Source organism: Trachemys scripta, chromosome 6, assembly GCF_013100865.1.
Source record: "Trachemys scripta elegans isolate TJP31775 chromosome 6, CAS_Tse_1.0, whole genome shotgun sequence".
Classification (NCBI taxonomy): domain Eukaryota; kingdom Metazoa; phylum Chordata; order Testudines; family Emydidae; genus Trachemys; species Trachemys scripta.
Genome location: NC_048303.1, coordinates 57,595,036 through 57,620,098, shown reverse-complemented (window position 1 = coordinate 57,620,098; position 25,063 = coordinate 57,595,036). Strand labels below are relative to the sequence as shown.

Below are 25,063 nucleotides of genomic sequence, written 5' to 3'. Positions count from 1 at the left end.
TGCTGGGCCATAAAGCCATTACCAGTTGATAGCTATTTGGTGTCAAATATGAAATAAGTTTGATCTCAGCCACGCAAAACAGCTATAGCAAGGCTAAAAAGATGCAGCATTGTCTTACTTATTGTGTTCCTAACTGCTTTACTTTGAAAAAGGGAATAGCCACAATATTTCACTTCAATTTGCCTCATCTATTGAAATGGAAAGATAGATTCAGCCACAGCTGCTTACATACACTTTACCAAGACAATTCCCCCTGGGAATTAAAATTCACTGTTCCAGATATGTTGTGTGCTTTGCTGCAACACTGGATTTACCAAAGTGAATCATACCATTGATCCATCATTGAATTTTGCATCGTGCTTCCAGAAGTGGCCAATACGTACTTGACACTTTATGGGGCAGCAGAACAAGGTGGTTTCCTCTGCCTTCCCCCAGTTGTTCAATGTCAACCCTAGGAGATGGCAGGGGGAATTCCTTCCTGTAGGTGATCATCTGATGCTCTGAATCATGAGTTTTGATAACTATGTTTAACATACTGATGACCCATATGGTTTCATGATGTTCTGATTAGAACTTATTTTTAAAATAAAATGGATCTTCGCTTTTTAAAATCACTTTCAGTAGATGACATAACAGTCCCAGTATTTGTTCACTGCATTTTTATTGTGGAGTGCGCAGCATAGGTTGAACACTGCAAACTCCATATGACATGATACCTAATCTTTTCTGTTGGCAGATTTCTACAGCCCTTGAGTTAGTAAACAACTGACAGGAAAAGACCAACAGTCTGATAATGGTGCAATATAGTTTTTATCCTATAGTATGCTGCTTGACTTGGGGACAGATGTGGGAGAGGACAAGAAAGAGGAACACTGATAAGTTGATTTAACTTGCAGAAGTTGCTATGCTCCAGCTGAAACACAGTACTGTGCAAACCATGACTCAGCAAATGTTCTTGAACTGGATAAATGACTCAGCAATCCACACCCATGCAAAATTCAGAACAGACCCACTGCTTGGTTTGTTCAACAGATAATTATGTTATTTTCAGTTTCAAAACCACAGTTTTAGCAGCTGCCCTGAGTCCCACCTGTGGTCACTGGCATTTATAGCTAAAATAATTATCTGCCAAGACAGCAGGGTTATTTTCCTATTTCCCCAGTTTCAGGTTTGTTTAAAGATTTTTTTCACAGTGATGTCATATACAACAAAGCAGATTGTTTTCTGGCAAAGTGTTTTGCCACCTTCACTTGATGGAGAAAGACTGGAGACAAGCATTCTGAAAGTATGGCTGGTCACAATTTTAGAGTTTGTGTTTGGTATTTTTGTCAATCTTGGCCAAACAAAGATATTTTGCATAAGAAGGGGAGACCATGTAAAAGGGATCTTTCAACACCTGTTCCTGGAATTAGAATTCTAGGAATGGAGAGCAAGAGATATGATTAACTTATTACACTGTGGATCTTGGAAAAAAACAAACCGAACCTCAGTGAGACAGCTCACTTCCTCTCTCTTCTAACTTAAACCAAAAATCTTTCTGAATGATAATGTGTAGATCTGTCTATGGGCTAGTGAGTAGGGCAGCAGACTGTGTGATCTTCTTAGTGTATGTGCAATGTGTCTTAGGTAGCATGTGACCAGGATTCATCACTCAATTTGGCCCTCTGATTGGATCACTAGCTTTCCCAGCTTGGCTCAGGTACAGATGGGGAGTGCAACATGAACATTGATCCATGCGAATTTAGCCAAGTCACTTCACCTCTCTGTCCCATCCCACTGTTTGTCTGTTAGACTGAAAACTCTTTGGGGAAGGAACTGTCTATTAGTATGTTGTGTTTGATAAGCAGCTCTGCTCTCAATTGGGGCCTCCAGGTGCAATTGTAAACAGTGTTGCCAACTTCACAATTAAATCCCATTCTCAATCTCTTAAGTAGTTCTGTATTATCTATCTAGGTTTCTGTACTGCACTTATCTCTGTGGTATCTAATAACCTCCCCCCTTTCTTTTATAAGATAATATTTGTGTCCTCTTTTTATATAAAAAAATCAGCTAATTGAATAATCTACAACATCTGGAAATTCTTCAGTGGTGGTTTATAACAAATAACCAGTCAGCAGCAGGGAACAATTTCTGCATCAATGTTTGGAATGTAATGGGCACTGATGGTTAAATGAAAGAATGTTACAACTGGAACAGCTGAGAGAACATCCTTTCCACATCTGTCAATTTTATTTATCTTAGACTGACTATAAAGGGGGTGAGGGTGGAGACCTTGGGCCAAATTCTGTTCTGAGTTACCGGGTATAGTATGATAGGCCTGTCCACCAGCTTGGGGACAAAACAGTCAGCCATGCTGAATGCTGTTTCAGCCTTCAGTGCAGGCTCTTTTATTCTTCTGCCACACAAAGAAAAACTATTGAAAAGTAACAAAAATGATAGTCCTGGACAGGCACTGCAGGGTCCTCTCCGCTCCTCCCCCAAGCTCCAGGGTCACAGCTCTTCCTTAGCCTCCAGGGGACCACAGTCAGACCTACCCTGGTGCAGTCTTCCACTGCTGCTCGGGAAGGTGTTTCTCTTTTCTAGCACACCCTGCTTCCCCTTCCCTCCTTACAAAGCTGGGTCCTTAATTATACCTTCCAGCTGGGACTCAGAGTCAATCATTAGCTGCTGCTTAGCTGGACCGGCTGGTTCCCAACACCTGCCTGTTGTGCTTAGCTTCTTCTTAGGCCAGGGCTTGCTGCTCCTGGGCTCTGCAGGCCCTTAAAGGGGCAGACCTTCCTGCTACACTGTGGTGCTAAACCACAATAACTTCTCTGAAGTCAAAGGACTCCTGTGGGATCTTGGCCAAGTCATTTAGGACTAGAGCTGGGCAGGGAAGAGGGAGAAAAATAATGGAAATTTCTCAATTCTCTCTACTTAGGGCATTATTTTCATCTTGATCTTAACTAGGCATTGGCTGCAGCTTAGGTCTCTTAACCATCTAAGGCGTCATTTACACATGAAAAGTTGTGCTGTTTTAACATCAGTATAGTTAAAGGAGTACAACTCCCCCTCCCCCCAGGATTCCTAGCATACAGTAGAGCAGCCTCAGGTTTACTGTACTTTATGCTGGCTGCTGAATTCTGATGCCTCCTAGTCCTAAGGGATGTTCTAGCAGTCGAGGATCACTGTGGTATAAGAATACTCTGATGAGGCCTGCTTACACCTCACCATGCCTCTGACATGGGGGTGGAGGGCATCAGCCCTGCCTGGTTAGAGGGTTCTCTTATCCAGGGGAATCTTCTAGTCTCTAGGGCTGCCAAGTTCATTTGTATAACTAATTTCCATGAACACACTAGCAGGGAATTGTGCCTGAGTTCCCCAATAAGATTGTGTCCATTCCCCGCTCAGTAGCATGAGTTGGGGAAAGCTACTTGAATACTCTTCTCCCTTGTGCATCCTTCTCGGTTGAGCACAAGTGAATCCAGGAAAGACTTTGGTATTGCAAAACCTTGATCCATCAGGTTTTTGTTTTGCTGAGTTAGAGCTGATTCAAATCTGGCTTCCACTTTCTCTGAATGCCAAAGTTTGCAAGGAATGAAGTAGATAAACAGTTCCAGTTTTGGACATGCACAGTTTGTCAGGCTAAAGAGACAGCCTTGGAACCGGTTTGTCAGGTATGGAATGTGTATTTGATAAAAACTGAGTAGTATACTCAGGCATCAGGTAAATAATAGCAAATATAGGAGTGAATATCATAAAAGAGACTAGGGGTATACAAGGGAGAATGGACAAACATGGGCTTGCTGAGTTTTTTTGCAAGAGGCTGCTGGCCAGATTTAGGTTTTCACAAACCAGGTGCAGTTTGGTGCAAGGTCCAGTTTATCCCAACATTCGAGGGAAGGAGTTCTTGGATAACACCAAGTAGGGGCTGTCTGCTTCATCATCAGAAGATAGTGACTCATGAACAGTGTCTTGGCTGAAGTGGAGAAGCTCAGTTTTCATTGACCTTTTCACACTAGTACAGCATATTCCTCTTGCCAAAGATAAGAGCAGGTGGCATCCAACTTCTCCATTCCTGGGTAGCTGGATGGAAATAGAGGGTGACATCCTAGGCTCTACAAGAGCACAAATGAGAGGTAAAGCAGTGCATAACATTGTTGCATATGTATGTTCTGACATCTTGGTTAGTAGAGTGCTTGTAATACATATATAGCCAACGTTGTGGCCTAATATAGGAATTAGGACTTCAGGATTGGGCTCTTACTCAGTTTTCATTCAGTCAAAATTCTGTGCTTCATTCAAGAATGATTAAAACCTGACTAAGGTCTTTGGAATTTGACTTATAGTGCACAAAAAAGGAGATACCACCAGAGGAGAGAATATCCCCCAAGCATATTTGCAGGCAGTGCAAAAGCTACTCTAAGGTCTCGTCCCATTCTTAATGGGATGCATTGGAATGAATGGGGGAACAGATGGCCATTTATGTAGCATTCCAAAATAGTCAAAACATTGTCTTCCTACAGTAGGATCATTTGCAAGAAAAAAGGACAAGTTTAATAATGCATGTATGCCTACCAGTACATCTCTTGTATCATAACCCATGAGTAACCCACAGCTGCACATACCAGCCAACACAGATTAACAAACAGATTAATGCTTTAGTACAATCAAGCAAGTATGTGGCAGGCAACATATTCTGAAATGTGCCTAAAATAGGGGGTTGGGGATGGTATATTTCCTCAAGTTCAGCCTGATTTATCTCATGTTCCAAGAGAAAGGTGCCAATCTAGTTATTTTCCCCTGATCCCTCTCTACCATCAGATTTGCACAGACCTCTCATTCTGGCATGATAGTTATCGCTGGGCAAACAAATAACTTGTGCAGAAATTTTGTATAGTGAATTCCAAAGATTTTGTATGCATTTTCTGGGGGTACCACAGGTCCTTTTCTTTTGCCCATCATTAGCCATGATCCCTTTAACATATCCCTGGCACATCTCTATTTGCACATTTTCAGATCACTGAGCTAGATGCTAGAATGTCTGACTTATGTCTGTCTGATGCCTTTCATCTTTGGGGCATATGCTTTTCTCTCCCGGGCAGGTATGCTGGTACATAGCACAGCCCAAAATTTGGTCTAGAGAGAGGAAGAAGTGGAGGTGGCCTGAGTTGCTTAGAAATTCTCTAATGGGAGATCATTTTTATATATTTAAGAAGCAAAGCAATCTTTGTTTTTCCATTTCAAAATTTGATTTATAATAACCCGAAAGTGCATGATGTTGAGTTAATGGAACATTGAACTTGAAATGCAAGTTTCAGTCAAAACTAGGGGCAAAAATCAGCCTTTTGTCTGAGGCAGGATGCAAAAGAGCCAGGCTGCAGACAGTCCTCCTCCTGAGGAGGACATTCCATAGCATTAGCTTCTCTACCTTTCGAAAGGGTGCAGTGTGCACAGTGCTGGCCCCTTTCAGGCAGCTGTAGCTAGAGCAAAGCCTCCACTTTCTAGCTACCTTGTGCCTGGCCCATGCACTGCATTGGAAGAGGGAAATCTCTTTGCATAGCTATCGAGGGGTTGGCTGCATAATTTTTTAAAAGCTGACTTTTTCAAGGTCTCAGACATTGCTGTCAAAAACTGTTTTACCTTTACCCTATATAAACCTGTGTAGACATCACATTCCTCTGAGTCTAGTCCAGTGTTTGAAAGCTGCCCTTCCTCCCATATACTTTGAATGAATCATGCAATGGCTGTGCTTTACAAAGGAGTACAGCTTATTTTTCAAAAAGTTGTTCCTTTGACAGGAACATTTTCTCGGTGCAGGGGGGAGAAATTGCGGTGTGTTCAGAGGCAGCAATGTTTGCTATGGGTGTAATGGGAAAAGCATAAGCCTAAATACTGGGCACTGCAACAGCTGAAATATTGTACAAGAGACATACGTTAGGAGGTTGAGGCTGTCTCAGAGTCAGAGGGTTTAGCATATTCACTCTGCCTAAAGGATGATCATTTTATTATACAGACTGAACCCTACATGAATGTATAATCAGTGAGCAAAATTCATGTGTGATGTAACCATATTGATTGCAATGAATATACACCTGGTATAAAATTGGCTTTGGTGGGAGTTATGCATGCTTATAGACTGCAGGATTGGACCTTAACTGACCTAGCTGCTTTGCAGGTTTAGATTATAGAATAATTTGATCTCAGGTCTAACATACTGCAAAAAATTTGCAGTCCCCATGTTGGAGGCACTTGACAGACAAGATATTGCCTCTCATCGGTTAGTTGCAGATGGTTATCTTGAAACTGTAACATATGTTATATGGCTTAGAAAGTTTTCAAGTACAAATTCTCAGTAATATTAATCAATCAATCTGAGTCTACCTGCCATGTCTGGCTTATAAAACCAGAGAGCAATGCATCAAAACTAATGATGAAACAAGATGAGACAAACATATGTTGTTTCTAGGAGGGGAGAATATATTCAAACACAAGGATCTTTAGCAAATAAAGGATAATGTTTAATCTCTGGCAGTTCTAATTTTAAGAATATTTATTTTTGTAATTAAGCAATTATTTTAATTTAACAGTGATCCATTGTCAATATTAAAGGACAAAAGATAATAGTTATTAATAGTGAGATTAAGGTACATAAAGCTTCAGTAACAGCAGCTTTATTCATCTTAGGAAAATGGGACAGAGGGGAATGGTACAGAATTGCAATACCGATTGGATATAGGAAAATGCTGCAATACTGGTTGAGTATAAGAAAAGTTTTGCTGTTTTTTTTTATTATAAAATAAGCCTCAGAATGCACTTGACTAATATGCTGAATTTTACAGTTTAAATATAACTCTGCCTGAACTTAAGGCCTGATCCTGAAAGGAGCAATACATATCATTCTCAGTGTGTGTCCCAGGTGCTCAGCAGTTTGTCAGGATCAGCCACCCCGTCCCCAAAAGAAATATTTGCATGACTACCCCAACTGAGGAGACAAGAATTTATTTTACTTCCATAGACATGTCTGGAAAACAATTCTTCCCTAACACTATAAGTATTTATTTATTTCTGGGAGATCTTCTTAGAAATCATTGCATTTAAATAATTCCATTCTCAGGATTGGCTTGGCTTGAACGTTATTCACGTATGACTTTATGGTGCTGCCTTTTGTGTTTTTTATCACCTGTAAGACACATATTGTAATAAGTTAATTGTTCAAATACAGGTGTATGATATGATGCGTGCTGACGCAGTAATGTTTGATAATCTTCATTGTCTCAGACAGATGAGGAAAATATGACATATTAGCCAGGAGGAAGCTATTGATAAGCTGGGAAGTTTAAAAACATGAATTTGTAGATTATTAAAGCTACTTTGCAAATGACGACGACAGGGCAGCTATAGATTGAAAGCGAAGGACTGGCTCTTATCTCATCCCAGCTGCTACATATTTGATAAAGACATATGGGCTAGTAGACGGGCCTTGTTCTGGAAGAGTAGTCAGGCTGGTTTTTTTTATTTGAGACATTTTTACTGGAATCATGTAAAACAATTTGAAATAGGGGGTTTAAAATTCTCAAATAGACAAGGGTCAGATTTTCAAAAAGCTAGAGCAGAAATGTGTATGTAAAAATACCTGCCGTGTTTTTTTATGCAACTACCATGCTTGCATGTGCATCCTAAGTGTTTTGGTCTGCTCCTGCTAATTGGGCAGCTGGGCATTGATGCCGGGCAAAGCTGCCATAGCCAACCCTAGAGATGCCACTCTCTCCAGGCCCGTCAGTGTACGTGCATACCTAACCTGAGGTGGCTCAAAGTTGCTTTGGGATGGGAGGGGAGCAAAAGGTGTAAAAGTGTGCAGCTCTCATATGATCCAGGATCTGGCCCATCATATATATTCAGTGTACTCACTAATGCGCTAATTTGGGTTTTTTTGGATGAACAAAATATTACAGTGACTTCACCCTCCTTCAGCCTTTTATTTATTAAAAAATGATCAGATAGCATTATCTGCCTTTATTGATCTCTCTCTGCTATTCGGATACTGTCACATAAAGAGTTTCAGTGATGCCAAAATTCCAAGTGGCTCTGTCTCACCGAAACGGAGAATACAGCAACACTTGAGTAAATCTGGGAGAGAGACATTGCCAAGTGCCAGCTGTCGATAAAGGACAAAGAATCATTTGTTGTTTCCACTAGATAGGTACCTCCATTACAACTGGCATCCCATTGGCAATCTTAGCAGCCAAGTCAGGGTCTGAATGGGAATGCAGCCTCAACAATCTCCTCACATCTAATGGTGCTTGCTCCAGAGCAGACTGAGGAAGACTGAGGCAGGTGGGGTGGCGGGAAATAATGCAATTAGTAGCACAACAATAAATATTACAATGGACTATGCTCCCAGCCTGCTTTGGGTGGGTCCGTACCAATTTCTAGCACCAAATTCTGCTCTCAGTAACACCAGTGGAAATCAAGAGCAACTCTGTTGACTTCAGCGTGAGTATTCCTGATTTATACCTCTACTGCCTCCTTGGAGCTAAGAGGAAATCCCTGCCCGGCCTTCTGCAGAGGATCCCTTGGAGCCGTGCAAGGGGTGCACACATTTCACACAGGACCCTGGTCTTTGGGGCTCCTGGCACAGCTGTCCACTGTGGTTGATGGGGACAGGCTGAGGGAGAGACAGAGACAAAGGATCTGCCATTGTACGGAACCTGAACTCCTCCACTATGGTAGCAGTCCATACGAAGGATCCTTTTTCTCCTTGCTTGCTTCTGTCCAGCCAGCTACTCAAGCTGGATAGTTGCAGAAGGATCTGAATCCATTTTAGACACTAACAAGAATTTTAAAGGATGCATCTACCTAAGTGCACTTGAAGAACTGTCACTTCTTGAAATAATAATTACATGACCCTTATTAATATAGTTAACATTGCTTAAGAGCCAAACGAGTATAAGGAGTGAACTGTAAATGCACAAAAACAAAAATGCAAATGCTATATCCATTTCCTCTTCATTGTTAATGCCAAGTCCTCTCCCTCTGTACTGTGTGAACTCCCTCCATGCAACTTCCTGGCTGCTCTCTTCTTCATTTCTTCCTCTTATGCTTTTTAGGAAATAAAAAGCTCTTTTGAGGTTCTCTCTATGTTCCCATTCTCTTCACGCTCACATTCGCCTTCTGATACTAGTCAAGCCTTGAGCTTATCTCTCATAAGTCAAATGTAAAAAGTTAGTGAGACCCTGTGATGGGGTGTACCAGGCCCTGAGACCCCCTGCTGGAGGCCTCGTGGTCCTACCACATCCTGTCCTAGAAAGGAGCAATGAAGGTGAGCCCTCAAAGAGGCCTAGACAGTGATTGCTAGTCTGGGAAAGGCTGCAGGGAAACAGCCAATCCAGGCCCAGCAGGCCCATATAAAAGGAGTTGCAGTACCTGAGCAGAGCCGGTTGCTGCTTGGAGCCAGAGAAGTGAGGATGTTGTTCCTGGCTGACTGAAGGGACAGCAGTACCAATGGAGAGCAGTCGTTGGCCAGGACTGGTGTGAGAATGTGAGAAGGCACTCCTGGCTGGCTGCTGGGACTGAGGATAGAAGAACCCTACAATAAAGGTGAAGGTGCTAGAGTCTGTGGGAAGTAGCCCTGGGAATCGTAGCAGCATTGAGAGCAGTTAAAAGGGATGCAGCAGGCAGCTGCTCTTTGGAGGGTTCCCGTGCTGGGACCTGGAGTAGTGGGTGGGCTTGAGTCACCCCCCCACCCTTTCCCCACTGGCCACAGGTGGAGTGGTCTACTCCTTGAGGGAGTTGAACTAGGCCCAGAGAGGGGATTGAAGACTCCAAAGAGGGCAGGAACATTGAACTGTAATATACCCTGCAAGGGGACCTGAACTGTTTAGTGACTCAGCTGGTGAGCTGGGACTAGAGAGGGCAAAGACATTGCCTTTAGGGAAGGAGCCCTGGGAACACAGCCCCTTACCAGGGCTGGGATTGTTTAAAGACTTATCCTGGAAGGGGTTTTATTTGGCTGAAAGCCCACAGCCTGTGCTTGTGGCTCGGCTGCATGGCTGAGTCACTGAAACCCACCTGAGAAACCACTAATGGGTCACCACAAGCTGAGAGAAGTGCAGACACACACCTGACCAGAAGGGGATGCTTGCAGGAAATGAAGGTACTCCATTACAATGACCTTTCCCTGGCGGAAACTTACCTTTTTGGTTCAGATGTAAAACAGGCCCTTCAATTACATCAACTTAAATGTCATTGAGTTGGTGTCCATGAATGTAACTCAAGCCTGGTATACACACAAAGTTGTACGAGTTGTCTGACAACCTTGTCTACACACTACTATTTACTTTTCTCTAAACTTGGGCCCTTGTGGTATAATTACATGCCCAATAGCCGCAAAAGATTGGCCAAGACTTAAAAAAGCATTATTTTTGGCATGTCTTTGATCTAATATTTTACTCTTCTGCCCATAAGTATCAGGGAATTGTATAGAGAACTTAGGCTGCAATTCCATAACTCAATAGCAAGGGATGAAAAATTACTATCTTTATTAATTAATAAGTAACAATAATTACTATTTGTGCAATAATTGGAGTATATTCGGTATATAGAGAAGTTTTTTATTTATACACACACACACACACTCACAACAACACATTGGGCCAAATCCTGAAGTGGTATCAGAATCTATATAGACTAGTTTGTAAGTGTTTACTCAGTCCTCACTCAGACAAAACCCCCTGTGATCTTAACCCTCAGAGATGCTGAGGCCCAGATTTTTAAAGATATTTAGGTATTGCTTAGTTCACCATAGCAAGGCCTAAGACTCATTTTCAAAAGCAACTGAGGTACTCAGGCCTAAAACCTAGGTCAACCTAGCTACATTGCTCAGACTCCTGAGAGACTTAATAAGCCTACCTGAACTCCAGTTTAGACTGCAGTTAATCTGTCAATGTAGCTACCACTTCTCAGAGATGTATTTACTGCAGTGACAGAAGAAATAGTGTCTCTACCACAGTGCTGCAGCAACATTTCCAGTGTAAACATGTCCTTAGGAGCAATGGGCAATTTTGCTTATAAAATGTATGACACAATATGGCCCTAAATTAGGATTTCAGAATTAGGCCCATTAGGAATATTTCATATGTACAAAATATAATAAAACTAGAATTGCAAAAAAAACTGTAAAGCTTTTTTTAATCAAATCCATTCCTGAAATTCATTTGGCTGTTTATTTGGGATTCAGTTAACTTTAATTTTAGCAGATTTTTCTGATTTACCATATAAACTACCATAAAGCTGTGAGCAACTACTTCAGTTCAGAGTGGTAACCGTGCTAGTCTGTATCAGCAAAAACAACAAGGAGTACTTGTGGCACATTCATTTTAATTAACATCCAGTTGTGCCTATTTGTTACTCGTAGTTGTTTTCTTACATATAAATATACTTATACTGAAATACAAAGGAAAATAATATACCAATGGAGCTTGTAAGCCAGAATTTAACAAGCTGTGTATGTCAGATATAATTACAGAGTGACAGTAAGCAATGGTGTAATCAGTCTAATAGCTAGCCACAGCCTTAAATACAGCTAATTCAGAATTAATTCATGACTTCTTATAGAACAAAACCTCTTATGCTCAGAACATGCTGTGTGGGAATATTTGGATGTTTATTTGTCACCATTGTCATTTTGCCTTCAAAAACTGTCATGTGTACCAGATCACTTTGAGCATCAGTGGTGTTTGATAACATGCGTTTCCAACTAAGGCTGCCAAAGACAGAACAAGAAATTATTTTCAGTTGTTATCATTGCAAGTCCCAAAGATCATGGCCTCCTTGCCACCTCCTTACCCCTCAACATATCTGTTTTTCCTGTATTATGCTGTTAATCAGTGGAGTATTTTGGGTGATTGACTTTTTTCCCCCTTTCTAGCTCAATTTGTTGAAAACAACAACAAAAAAGCCTTCATAGTTACGAAACAAAATAGATGTTCAGTGCCAGCATTTACAGTGTTTTCTATCTCCATTGGAAGTAGTTATGAATGAGTTTAATCAAGTTAGGTATCAAATTGTTGCAGAACATGGATTAGCATGTTTAGTAAAGCAGTTATTTAAATTTAGAATTGCTGGTCTGGTAACCTCTGTGCATCCTAGTTAACAAAATTCGTAGGCAAGTGACTTACCTGCTGTAGATTTCTATTTGACACATGCTGCTTGGCAAATTTTTAAGCAGGCAATTAATATTCACCAATGATTTTTTTAAAAAGAACTTTCTGTTCTATTAATACTTTAGAAAGCAAAACATTGATTAGTAAAAATGTGCAAGGAAATTAGTTTTTTGTTTTTTTATGTTCTATTTAACAACAGATGGAATGCCATCATTCAAGCAGAGGCAAAACCTAATTTCTCATTTTTTAAAAGGTTTGCATTGATTCTTTTATTCTTTATGGGCTATCTGCAATTCCATTGTTAGACTTCTCCTCACATCTGCAATGTGCTGTAAAAATGTACCATATTCCCTATCTATCAGCCAGCAATCTAGATAAATGCCAAATTCACAGACCAAAGGAGAAGAGAAACAGTCCAACAGCTTTCTGTTATCACACAGTGCAAAGTTTGCTTACCATTTAAAATGCTATGCAGCACAGATGTGATTACTTTAGAAACCAGGAACGTGAACTTTCTATTTCCTGTTGTACACATGAAATAAAGAGACCTGGTCAGAATCATGGTGGTATGGAAAATAATTTGCACTGATTACATGATTGTTTTTGCATTAAATTTAAAAAATAAAATGAGGTGGAAGAGTGTAAATTTACACTTGAAAGACATTTAGGAGCAGACAGTTTTGAAATAGAGCCTTAATTTTTGCATGCACATATTTGCACATCTAATAACTTATGTCTGCAAATTTTGTACGCTATAACTTGTGCATATGGCTGACAGAATTTACATACAGAACTCCCATTTGCATGGGCAAATGGTGCACAAATGCTTTTCCCCGTCTACATGCTATAATTTTTGTGCATGAATAATCATGCATAAAAAATGCACACACTGGTGCTTTGTGTGCACAAAGCTGCAGGCATGGAAATGAGATTGGGAAGAGGCCCTTGGCAACACTGCCCTCACATTAGAACAAACTTGTGTGAAGAATGTGGTGTTACAGAATTACGTGTGTAAGAGGATGTGATCATTACAATGCTGACTGAGAGGAGGAATTTGGGGTAGGGTGTACACTGTTAGTACCTTTCATACTAATTAGAGATTCAGTAAGGAATGCAGTTCAGATATCTTGAGCCATCCTGAGATCAGGTCCCCTGCTTTGCTGCTGGCTCTCAGTCTAGCAGGGTGTGGGGAATACATTTAGAAGCAGCATCTCCTGTCACTCTCTAGTAATCCCCTCTGACTGTTGCAGGAAAGGCATTTGCAACCTCCATACGGAGCCTCATCCAGCCCTCCTCTGGTGGGAGACAGGTTCATTGTGATTTGGGGCCTCAAAGGGAAAGAGGGAATGACAGAGATTCTTAGGGCTCAGAGGACAATCCCCATCTTCCACTCACAATAAAGCTCTTATATTGGTTTAAATCTGTTTTATAGCGAATTAACTTGCACCAAGCCCAAAGGGATTGGGGCAGGGGAGAAAGGAGGAAGTACACAGCACTAAACACAAGCAGGTCTGATGTCTTTACAGCATTGTTAGTTAGTAATTTATGCTGTAGTCGTGTATACTGTCTTATATTTAACTCTGTGGAGTGCTTTTGGGTAGTTTGTATGGAAGATGATAAATTAAGTCCATAGTTAACTTGGATATGATTTAAAAAACATAATATAAACCTTCATGCTTCAGGCCATAAGTCAAGCACTAAATGCCTAGGTAAGAAACTTTCTGTAAGGGCAAGCTATTCCATAATTGTCTTTGCAAGAATTCTTACATCTTCTCTGATCATCTGATAGTGTCAACTCTCAGATTGGATGCTGGAGTAAAGGACTGATCCACTATGGCAATTCCTATGTTCCTAACAAAAATTGTTGGATCTGTCTTGTCCATTGGGCTCTACTAAGAAGTCTGCTATCAGTCTCTGTGCTTCCTTTCCTGCAACAAAGCCTTCTAGAGTCAGTTCAATCCCATTAATCCCCTGCCACATTGAATTAGCCAATAACACAGTTATCGTTGGATCAGAGGCTTTTCAAAAACCTTGAGGGTTTTTTATATTCTAGTATTTAGGGTTTCTAAGATATTGTAAATACCTGATAGTAAACATATTTATGTGTTTTTAAAAAACAGGTTCCCAGGAATTGCCTTAACCACAACAATGCACTGGATTTTGATGACAAAGAAAAAGAAAACTGCGGGCTATCAAAATATAACTACAATTTAAATCTGTAATAACACTGAATCTCCCCTTTTTTCTCAAGCAATTTTTTCTAGTGTCTGCATGCAAAAGAATTCTAGACATGATTACAGGCAAATTCTAGACGTGATTACAGAGAAACCTCCATATAAATATACTGCAGCTGCCAATTGTAGCTGGGAGAGAAACAGTCCTTCAACATATTTAAAAGAAACTATTTTACTTTCTTACACTCGATACATTTATATACATCCAAAACTATTCTATTAACTGCTAAGGTCAGACGAACAGAGTTAAAAACCTAAAGAGTTACGGTCTGATTCAAAGCCCATTGAACTTAATAGTAATTCTTAAAATGAATACTAGCATCAGACTGTGACATCCTGTCTGCTAGATGTCTATGTGCACTTTGCAACATAATACAGAGGCTGATATGTAGATTGGATTTATGCATATAATAATTCGTATGCAGTGTTTTTAATATTAAAAACACTTGATATAATGTTTAGCTCAGTGATATCATTTCATATTATTATTATATGTTATTTCTATTGTGAAGGCCAGTATTTTGCCTGTCCCAGTCATGTACTAGGGCTCCATTTTGCAAAGTGCTGTACATACATATAAATAAAAGATGGTTCCTGCCCCAAAGAATTCACAAGCAAAATAAAAACTAATAAATAATTCCCTATATATCACAATAAGTGGAGTGATTAGATGTAGCGTTCAGAGAGGTTTAATATTTTACTTTTTGTTCCAAATTAAAGAACTTTAAATCAATTATACGCAGAATGAAAATCTAGAAAGAACTCTGTACATGAACTATCAGAAATAAGGTTCTTCTTAAGTTTACTCTTAACTTTCCACATTACACACAGACCTTTATCTCATGTTGTGTACCTGGAAGTCGGGGCGGAGGGGGAGGGGGAATGTTTTGTGGTGTAAGTTCATTTCACTCATCTACAGCAGTATCTTATCTTTTGGTGCTGAGATGAGGGTTTAGCCCACAAACAGCTTTGCCTTTGTGGTTAGAGTGATCTAATATCTGCAGTTTTTAGTCATTTTCTAAAATGTTTTAAAGGTACTGTTTTTAATCCTCATTGGTTTGGAATTTCCCATGATTGTGTTCTCATTTATTGTTTGTAATGTGGTTTCTAGAGATTGGCCCTCACCAAAATTCTGGCTCTAAACACATTCAAATGTTGCGGAAGTTTCGCTTCAAAGAAAGCACAGTGTTGGACAAGAACAGGTTTGCTTGGTGAAATAGGCTGTGTCAACACTAGGAGCACATTACTGCTACAAAAATACTGGTCTGCTATACCAACAAAGCGCTACAGTGTGGGCATAGCGCTTATACCAGCAAAGCTTCATGTTTTACCAGTATAGTAAAACCACCCCCCAACAAGGAAAACAAATGTATGTTTATAGTGCAATCCTGGGGTGTGATTGCAGCTCAAATGAGCCTAGTTTAGGTATGTCTAATCTAGCTAGCTCAGGTGCCGGAGCAGTGGAGCTACAGCAGTGCCCACTTTCATGCGGGCTAGCCATCCAGGCAATTACCCCAGGTTCTGCGTGGGCTTGTACAGCCCACACTGAAGTCTGTATTACCATAGCTTCACTGCTCCAGTACCTGAGATAGCTAAATTAAAGCTCAAGGACTTCTACTCAAGCAGCAGTCACACCCACTGATTGCAGACTGTGGCAGCAGACATCTCTAGCATAGACAAAGCCCAACTTTCTTTCTGTTTTTTAAGGAGTCCCTGAAAGCAGAGGTCTTGGTGTGGGTGGCAGCTCCTCCTTCCTTTTCCTTCTTCCTTTTTCTGGCAATAGGGGCTTGCATCCCTTAGGAAAATAAGGGTTCTATGAATATGGTCAAGGATGTGACTTCCCTGAGACCATCCCTTGAATTTGTAACCCAATGGAATGCTGTGATGCAGTATCTAGACCCCACACATAGCATCAGACACTAAAGAGTTAATGAAGAGAGTGATCACTTTCTTGGCTGTGGCTAAATGTCTGGTTAGCGATAGCTGGGTAAAAAAGCTGCCCCCCAGACAGAGCAGGGTAGGGTAGCTGCTGGAGAGCCATTGGGGAGGAACTCTACAGCATCGGATATGGGGAGGAAGCTGCCCAGAGAGGCTAATTTTCTGGTAGAAGGTTTAGGGATGGTTGATACACACCAGATGCTTGCAAAGGCCATAGGTAGGAAGCAGCCTAATGGGGTAGTAGACTTACTTGTGCAGTCTGCCTAACATAGGGCCCCTGCACTGGGACCCAGAGAAGAGTGGGCCAGGGTGTCCCCATACCACCTTGATGCTGAAGGAGGGCAGAGACTGCTGAAACCCCAGATCTGCAGTGGTGGTGGGGTGTGTGTGATCCAAATGTAAAACTACTGGACTTTATTTTGGTTTCTGTTTTGACTTCCCTTTGTTCCTTCCCTGGTGACAAAGGGAGAGAGGGATGTTGGAACCCAGGACTACAGGGTGGAAGCCCGTCACAGGCCCTTGGGGAGAGACCCCTTCCTATCCCAAAGGGGGAGAGATTCCAATGGCCCAGCCAGAGGGCTGAAGCTGTAAAGAGAGGCCAAGTGCTATAGATCACACTTCTGAACTGGTACAATAAGGGAAACAGAGGCCAGGCCACTGCTCTCAAACACCTGGTCATAAGGGGAGGCTTGAAGGGTAAGAGGCTGGACTACAGAGCTGGATAAAATGAATTGAAAGTTTGGTGAAGTTTCTCAAAAATATTAACTTTTTTCAAAATTTGAAACTTGACAAACAATGTTAATATTAGGAATTCCAATTTTTTTTTTTTTTGATTAGCCCTATCTCTTTGCAAGCATGAAAAGGGAAGGAAGCCACTGAAAACAACTGACTGCTAAAGAGGCTTTTGCAAAATAGTATTTCCTCTGGTATATTGTTGGGAGAGGGGGATTTTTCTCTGAATCAAGCAATGGCTGGTGGAGGAAGAGGCTATAAAATCTTGTTCTGGGAATGAGGAGTTGAGGCAGGGAAGTAACTCCAAAAGCTAAGCTGTACCTGTTTGCCTCCTGAAGCTGACCTGACAAACAATGTCCTTACTTTCTTTTGATTTTTAGTAAACCAATACTTTTAATGCTCAAGCCTGGCTGCCATGAAAACTTTTGCAAAGCAGAAACCTGGAACCCTCACACAGTATGTGAACTGTGGCATGAGTATTACAGTATGCATGATTGTGCTAATGGTGCCCTGTAGCAGTAAGTTCTGAAAAGTATTTGAGTCATAAAAGTACCATGCTCTAGTCCTTCAGCTAATTGTCAGATGTAAATGAAAGCAGTCTATTGTTTCAGGCCCTCTTCCTACTCCTATGTGGTTTTCTCTCAGGGATCATTATTGGGTTACATAATGATTAGTTTGTGTATGAAAAAGGAAAGCTAAGGAGTATAATTTTAAGCAGAGTTTCTAAAATACACTTAAATCAAACTCAGCATAGAGAGACACGCATATACTAGAGCCAGGGTGGGCAAACTACAGCCCACGGGCCAGATCTGGCTCACCAGCCATTTTAATCCAGCCCTTGAGTTCCTGCTGGGGAGCAAGGTCTGGGGCTTGCTCCGCTCCGGCACTCCAGCCAGGGGGGCAGGGTTGGGGGCTGCTCCATGCGGCTCCTGGAAGCAGCGGCATAACCCCGCTCCGGCTCCTATGCATAGGGACAGCCAGGGGGCTCCATTCTGCACGCTGCCCCCACCCCAAGCGCTGCCCCCACAGCTCCCATTGCCAGGAACTGCAGACGGGGCAGCGGGCAGAGCTGCCTGGCCACGGCGCCGGAGGGGAGACATGGCCGCTGCTTCTGGGAGTCATTCGAGGTAAACACTGCCCAGAGCCTGCACCCCTGAGCCACCACCCCCCACATTCCAACCCCCAGCCCTGAACCCTCTCCCACCCTCTGAACCCCTCAATCCCAGCCCAGAGTACCCTCCTGCACCCCAAGCCCCTCATCCCCAGTTCCACCCCAGAGCCTGCACTGCCAGCTAGAGCCTGCACCCCTTCCCATAATCCTGCCCCAGCCCTGATCCTCCTCCCACCCTCCAAAACCCTTGGTCCCAGCCTGGAGCATCCTCCTACACCCCAAACTCCTCATCCCCAGCCCAGAGCCCACACCCCCATCTGGAGCCCCCTCCTGCACCCTGAAATCCTCATTTCTGGCCCCACCTCAGAGCCTGCACCCCAACCAGAGCCCTCACCCCCTCTTGCACCCCAACCCCAATTTTGTGAGCATTCATGGCCCTCCATACAATTTCTATTCCCAGATGTGGCCCTCGGGCCAAAAAGTTTGCCCACCCCTGTACTAGAGCTTGCTTACACAAATATCTGTTAAAAGAACATATTTTCCCTGCTGTCCAGTTCCACCCATGGCAAGTATGGCCTGCTGTGTATGGGGGCTGGCATTTTCTGTTACATGAATCTATTACATTTTGGTCCCTGTTCTAAGGGTACAACTGTACTGCAATGGCACTGACTATTGGCACTATTTTTCACAGGCAGTGTGGTTTTAGCTGATCTCACTTCTGAGGATCACAAAGACACAGAAAAGACAGATGATCCAGGCACTCCAAAGCTGCCCAGATCTGCATGCCACTAGCCTGTTGACTGCCATGGTGCCTGTTGAAGTCATCACAGAGTGGCATGGCGTCCTACTGTGGAGGAAGAAATAAAACATGCATCCCTAGAAACTTTGGGAGAGGATCACAGAGTATCTCCATGAAAGTTCATCAAGATTTCTCAGGAGGGTAAAAGGGACATCTCTATCCACATAAACATTGACTCTGCATGGCCCTCTCCCCACCTAGCCCAACGGAGGAAATGAAAAGCAAATGCTGACTTTACCTCTGTTTGTACATCTAGTTCTTTGCATATGAGTGAAGGAATGATAAGTTAATACCTTCTGTCTTGTTAACTTTGGGGATTGGCCAGGAGCCATTTTCAAATGTAAACATTGTAAGGAAAAATGCATGTGCACACTTACCCAAACTCCCTTCCCCTTCATCCATGGGCTCATCTACACTTGCGTGGCACGACTAGCTGGATTCCTGCTGGGTTTCCTGGCTCATAGCATGGTTGGAGCCCCTGCTGTGTCTTCCTCCTCCTCCTCCTTGCTGTTCATGGCAGGAGTCTGTCTTGGGTTTTTTTGAGGTATCCACAGTGGTCTGTGGGTGCTGGTGGTGTCACAGCCAAATATGGCAGTAGTTGTAGAAGAGGCAGGTCCATGGGGCACAACCAGATCTATTGTTGCCCTTCCTGACCTAGTTGTATCCCTGAACTTTCATGTGGCACTGATGCTCATCCCTGTCATGCCCCTTTGCCTGCATCTCCCATGCAATCTGCTTGTAGATGTCCACATTTCTATGGCTAGTCTGTTGCTGTGCCTGCACAGCCTCCTCCTTCCACAGACCCAGGAGAGCCAATATCTCCTGCTACTCCAGCCAGGAGCACATCTACTATCTGTGTGGAGCTAGCATTGTTGGTTGGGCAGTTGCATACAACAAAGGTAAGCTGCAACTGGGAAAAGGCATTTCAAAAATACATGGGCTTTTAAGGGGTGGGTGTGTGGCTTCTGGTCTCTGTGACCCATGGGCAGTGAAGTTTAAAATTGTGACCAGAGCAGTCACTGCCATGGGGAATGAGGGATTGTGGGACAGCTGCTGGAGGATTGTTGTGGTCCACACAGGTCATGCAGTGTCTACACTTGCACTAAGATGACCTAAGTGTGACCATGGCGCTACACCATTCAAGGAGGTGGTTTTACTGTGTTGCCATAACAGGATGCTTATGTTGACGGAGGCAAATTTGAGTGTAGACACATGCATAAATGGTTAGGTTGGTATAAGTCACTTTGCGCTAACTTTGTTGTGTAGACCAGGTCTTAGTCAACTTAAGGGCCAGGTTGTGGATTTGGTTCACAAGGGCACTAATGTGAGCACAAGGTGTAACTAGGAAACCAGGCCATAATATGTATGTGGATTTCTGTGATTGTGTCTACAAAATGTAATTGAAAGGACACAATACCTTATTTTCTGTTTCTTTCACAGAGACAGAGCAAATCTTACCAGAAAAATAAGTTATATTTTACCTGTAGCTGGGGAAATTATTCATTACAAATTTAGCTTTTTTCCCCCCCCTATTTTGCAAAATATTCAGAAATCTATTATCTAATGCATTCGTCGGTCAGAAGTATATGCCAAATAAGTTGGCTAATTACCAGCCTTTTGGGTTAGTTTTAACTATTTGCTATTCACTCATTTGTGGCATGTGATTGGCCACTTAACTCACACAGGATTGTTCTGGTCCCCTATTAAATAAGACAGGATTTAAACAAGAAATTAATGCATTTCCAGTATTAATTTTGGGTTGAATATTAACTTATGCTATAACGTGTGAAACTTTTGAAATTTGCAAATCTTTCACGAAGACTTAGTTGTCTCAGTGATCACAAAATATGAATAATAGATCATGGAATACAATGAACCAGATTTGGCCCTTGTATATAATATATACATCCAAAAGTTAAAAGAACATTGTTAAGGTTGCAAAGTGAAGCACTCAAAAGTTAGGAAATGCCAGAATTAAGGCTGCTTGTGCAAGCTTAATTCAGTCCTCTTATATGTATACATCATGTAATTTAAAGGACAATAGTATAATCACACTCTTTCCCCCCCCCCCCCCCCCCCCCCCCCACTGCTTCAATCAATGCACAGAATTTACCTACTCTGGGGGTGACTTAGGGTTCTGTAGTGAAAGAGGCTGTGGTCTATCTGACTCTTGCCTCTTTTGTTGCACAAATTGGAAGGTGACTGCAGGAAGAGACCGGAAGGTCTTACAGTTAAGGCAGCTGAAGCAGTCCCAGAGAACTAGATTCTGTTCCTGCCTCTGCCACAGCATTCCCGTGTGATGCTGGACAAGTCACTTAAACCAATTTTTTCCACAAGTGGCTACCAGTGTGTGCTGTTCATTTTCTCAGTGCCCAACTTGAGGCACTTTCATTACACCATCCTGATTCATTCCCTGAGTCTGAGTCAGGGATTTTGTAGAACAAATAATGATGTAAGTAAAGACTGAATCATGATTAGATCACTCATGGTCCTGGAAAATTTGAAAATAGGAATACTCCATCTCCAAAAAACAGAGCAGCTACCTGTGTATGAAATGCTATACACATTCTCATCTGTACAAAAAGGTCTGAGGGATGACTTGTTGGCCAGGATCATCAGAAACTGAGGCCTTAAATTAGCTTTCTAAGTCTCTATATAAACACAACGAGGAGTCTGGTGGCACCTTAAAGACTAACAGATTTATTTGGGCATAAGCTTTCGTGAGTAAAAACCTGCAAGTTGCATCCGAAGAAGTGAGGTTTTTACTCACGAAAGCTTATGCCCAAATAAATCTGTTAGTCTTTAAGGTGCCACCAGACTCCTTGTTGTTTTTGTAGATACAGACTAACACGGCTACCCCCTGATACTTGAAGTCTCTATATAGTTATGAATAAAAGGCCTGATTTTCAAAAGCACCTGGCAGCTTCCATTGCTTTTGAAAATCTTGGTCTTTATTATTTACAGCTTATTCTTAAGCATACGTGCTGTACAGTACGTTGCCTTTCATTTCTAATACTGCCAGCTAGGAAATACATGGACTTAATTATAGACATTGGACTCTCCACTTAAAAATAAAGCTGGGATCCGCATGAGGGGGGAAAAATATTTACCATTGGAACAGATGACACATCATTTAACAACAGCTCAGAATTATTTAATGAAAAGACTCCAAGAGCATGGAACAACTTCAGCAAAAACAAAATGGATTTCTTTCCCTGCCTCTTCCCCCCCCCCCCCCCCCCCCCCCCCCCAATCTCACTGATGAAGCTGGGAAACCAGGGCTGCTGTAAATGTTGATGTAGCTTGATGTTGGACTTGTTTGGTTTTGTTGATGTTTTTGCTGGATACTTGTAACTTTTAGCTGAGCATGACACTTTTATAATATAATAAATGCAACAGAACCCCTATTTTGAAGTTGTGTTCGGGTTGCAAATTTAGAAGCAAAAAAGTGAACAAATTAAAGGGGTGGGTCTCATGATAACATTAGCTGACCCACATGACACAACGTTTGATTACTAGCTAACAGCCAAGGTGCAATACCTTTACGCACAGTGTGTAGCACCTTACTGCTGATCCGCATAGTGTTTGTAGACCCACAGGAGTTCCTCCTTCTGAGAACTCAGCCAACAGTCCCAACTCCCCCCAATGTTTAAATGAAAACATTTTGACTAAAAATTTTAAAATTGCCTAGGGTATTTGGATGCCCAGGGAATTGTGTCCAAATCCTTTAGGCAGCTGTGAAAATCCCAGCCTACATGTTTTATATCATAGTGCAGGGTCAGTTATAGGGATACAGTGAGGTTAAAATTCATAGGGTGAAATCTTGGCTCCACTGAAGTCAAATGGGGATTTTGACATTGATTTTAGCAGAGTCTGTATTTTTAAATGTGCAAGTATAATTTTCTATGTTTCTAAGAATAGTTTAGTTCAGTTTAACTCAATGTCCCAGCTTCTTCCTCCACTTACCTTTACATAACACAACAGTGTTTTTTTGTTTGTTTTTGTCCTACCATAGCTGGGGACATAGTATGCACACTGCAGCTTTTATTTCACTAGATGTAGAAGAGTTTACCGACACCTTCTAAAACTGCATACAAGATGGAAGCTTTGCTGTTTTTCTGCCTGTCTTCATCTTTCTCTGCACAACTCCTACTACAAAAGGCTCCCAAACAAAAACTGGTCAGAGATAACTAAGCATTTCAACCCATTTCTTTCATTTGAACTACCAAAGAACGATCTCTCCTCCAGCAGATGATTTAAAGACACGCTGGCTGGTCTGCAGACCTGCTGGAAAATGGTATATCTAAATGGGATGAGATCATCTTGGTATGTCATTTTGGTATGTGTATTGGAAACAAATGTTCTAATTTGGTGTGCTTATTTATTTATTTTCTCACCCATAGAAAAAAGTCTGATTTATTGACCTGACCTAATCCTTTAGTCTATGTATTAGTGGGATTCCTATGAGAGGATTTATAATAAATAATAGTAATATTTTGTATTTATATAGCATTTTTCAGATCAGAGCCTCAGCTGGTGTAAAATCAGCATAGCTCCATTGAAGGCAATAGAGCTATGTCAATTTATAGCAACTGAACATTTGGCCCTTTATCTGAGGCGCTCAAACCCCCTTATGAACGTGAATGAATTAAGCCACAGAACACTCCTGTGAGGTAGATATTGTTGACAGACTGGCAAATTTAGGCACAGAGGGACATGACATGCCCAGGCTTGCACAGTAAATCAGTGGCAGAGCTGTGACCAGGACCAAGGAGTCCTAACTTCCACCCCTGTTCTCCAAATCACTAAGCAAAGCTGTCTCTTTTTGATAAAGTAAAATGTGCATAGTGCTTTTCATGTGCCTGGTAGAATGACAGTGATTAAAATCTGACAAAGCAGGGCTCCTCCTTGGTTCAAGCAATAATGGTCTTCCACCAGCTGATACAAATTCTTCAATGAGAATGTTAAAAGGCATTGGAGTACAACTTTCTGTGGGATCTCTTTGGTCCATATGCTTACCAATCAGTTAATGTCAATGATTGACTTGTTTGTTCTCTCTGAGAGTCCTAAATCTTTCCAAGGCTGGTGGTGGGGACACCTGGACAGTTTCCAAGGCACTGTTAGTCCTATTGAACTGTATTTTGCACTAAGTTGTACTCTTGTTATTTCTTGTCATTCTTATTTTCCTGTGTACTTATCATTTGTTTGCTATTTAATCTTAAAAAAATAGCAAAAGTAATGTGTAAGGCATGTACTGCTCATTTCTTGTTATGTGTCTTATTTGTAGTGTCTTGATTTACTAGATTACAATAAAGGGGGAAAATCCTTTTAAAATGGCTGAATTGGTGACGTTCCCCCTGGATTAAACTGCCAGTACTGAATGTCACTTCTGGCTTGTGGAAACTCAGACAAGAATTGGCCATTTGAAACTGCCCTACCAGTGAGGAAGATGTGGGCTGCAGCTGGCTTCTTAGATCCCACAGATTAGGAATATTGCTGAGAGAGCCCCAGTAATTCTGAGAAAGGTGTATGCTGATAGTTTAATAAGGACCAATGTGGGTGGCAGGCACTTTATAGATTTAATTCTCTAGATGTGGAGGCTCTCAATCCAATCCTATGAAAAGATGCTTCAGGCAAATAGAGTGAGATACAGCTATAAGAAGCAGCAGGCTAGTTTTAAGAAGGTTGAGATCTGACACCAGTGATGGCAAGTAAAACAGATGCTTGATTGTTTTAATATTTTGGCTAGGAGAGAGCATAGTATTTCCAGCAAAGGCTATGGTAAGGTTCTTTGAAAGAAGAGCAGGTGTGTTAACTGGTAGTTAAAGCGTGGGACTGGAGTCAAGAGATCTGTTTTGTTTCCTATTCGGCCTCTCACTTGCTGTGACCTTGGGGAAGTCACTTGACCTCCCTGGTTATTTCTACATAGGCAAAACAAAAATCTACAGCAGAGTCTCAGAGCCCAGGTCTACAGATTCAGCCTCATGCTACGGTGCTAAAAATAGCCTTGTAGACATTCAGGTTCCCTTTCTGAAGCCTGGGGGAGGGGTGGTTTCAGAGCCCAAAACCAAATGTCTACATGGCTATTTTTAAAAACTATTTATTT

At 41.8% G+C, this 25,063-nt stretch overlaps 1 long non-coding RNA gene across 4 annotated transcripts in view; it reads left to right on the top strand.

Moving 5' to 3' along the window:
• LOC117879497 overlaps positions 1–25,063 on the top strand; it is an 84,105-nt gene that overhangs the window by 26,239 nt on the left and 32,803 nt on the right. For 2 of the 4 annotated variants that reach the window (XR_004646283.1, XR_004646282.1), the window contains 2 exons: positions 17,428–17,503; positions 18,850–19,997. The exons of 1 other annotated variant lie outside the window; for it this stretch is intronic. This is a non-coding gene — a long non-coding RNA (uncharacterized LOC117879497). Of the gene's footprint in view, positions 1–17,427; positions 17,504–18,849; positions 19,998–25,063 lie in introns of those variants that run through there. One more of the 4 variants, XR_004646285.1, reaches the window with a different exon arrangement.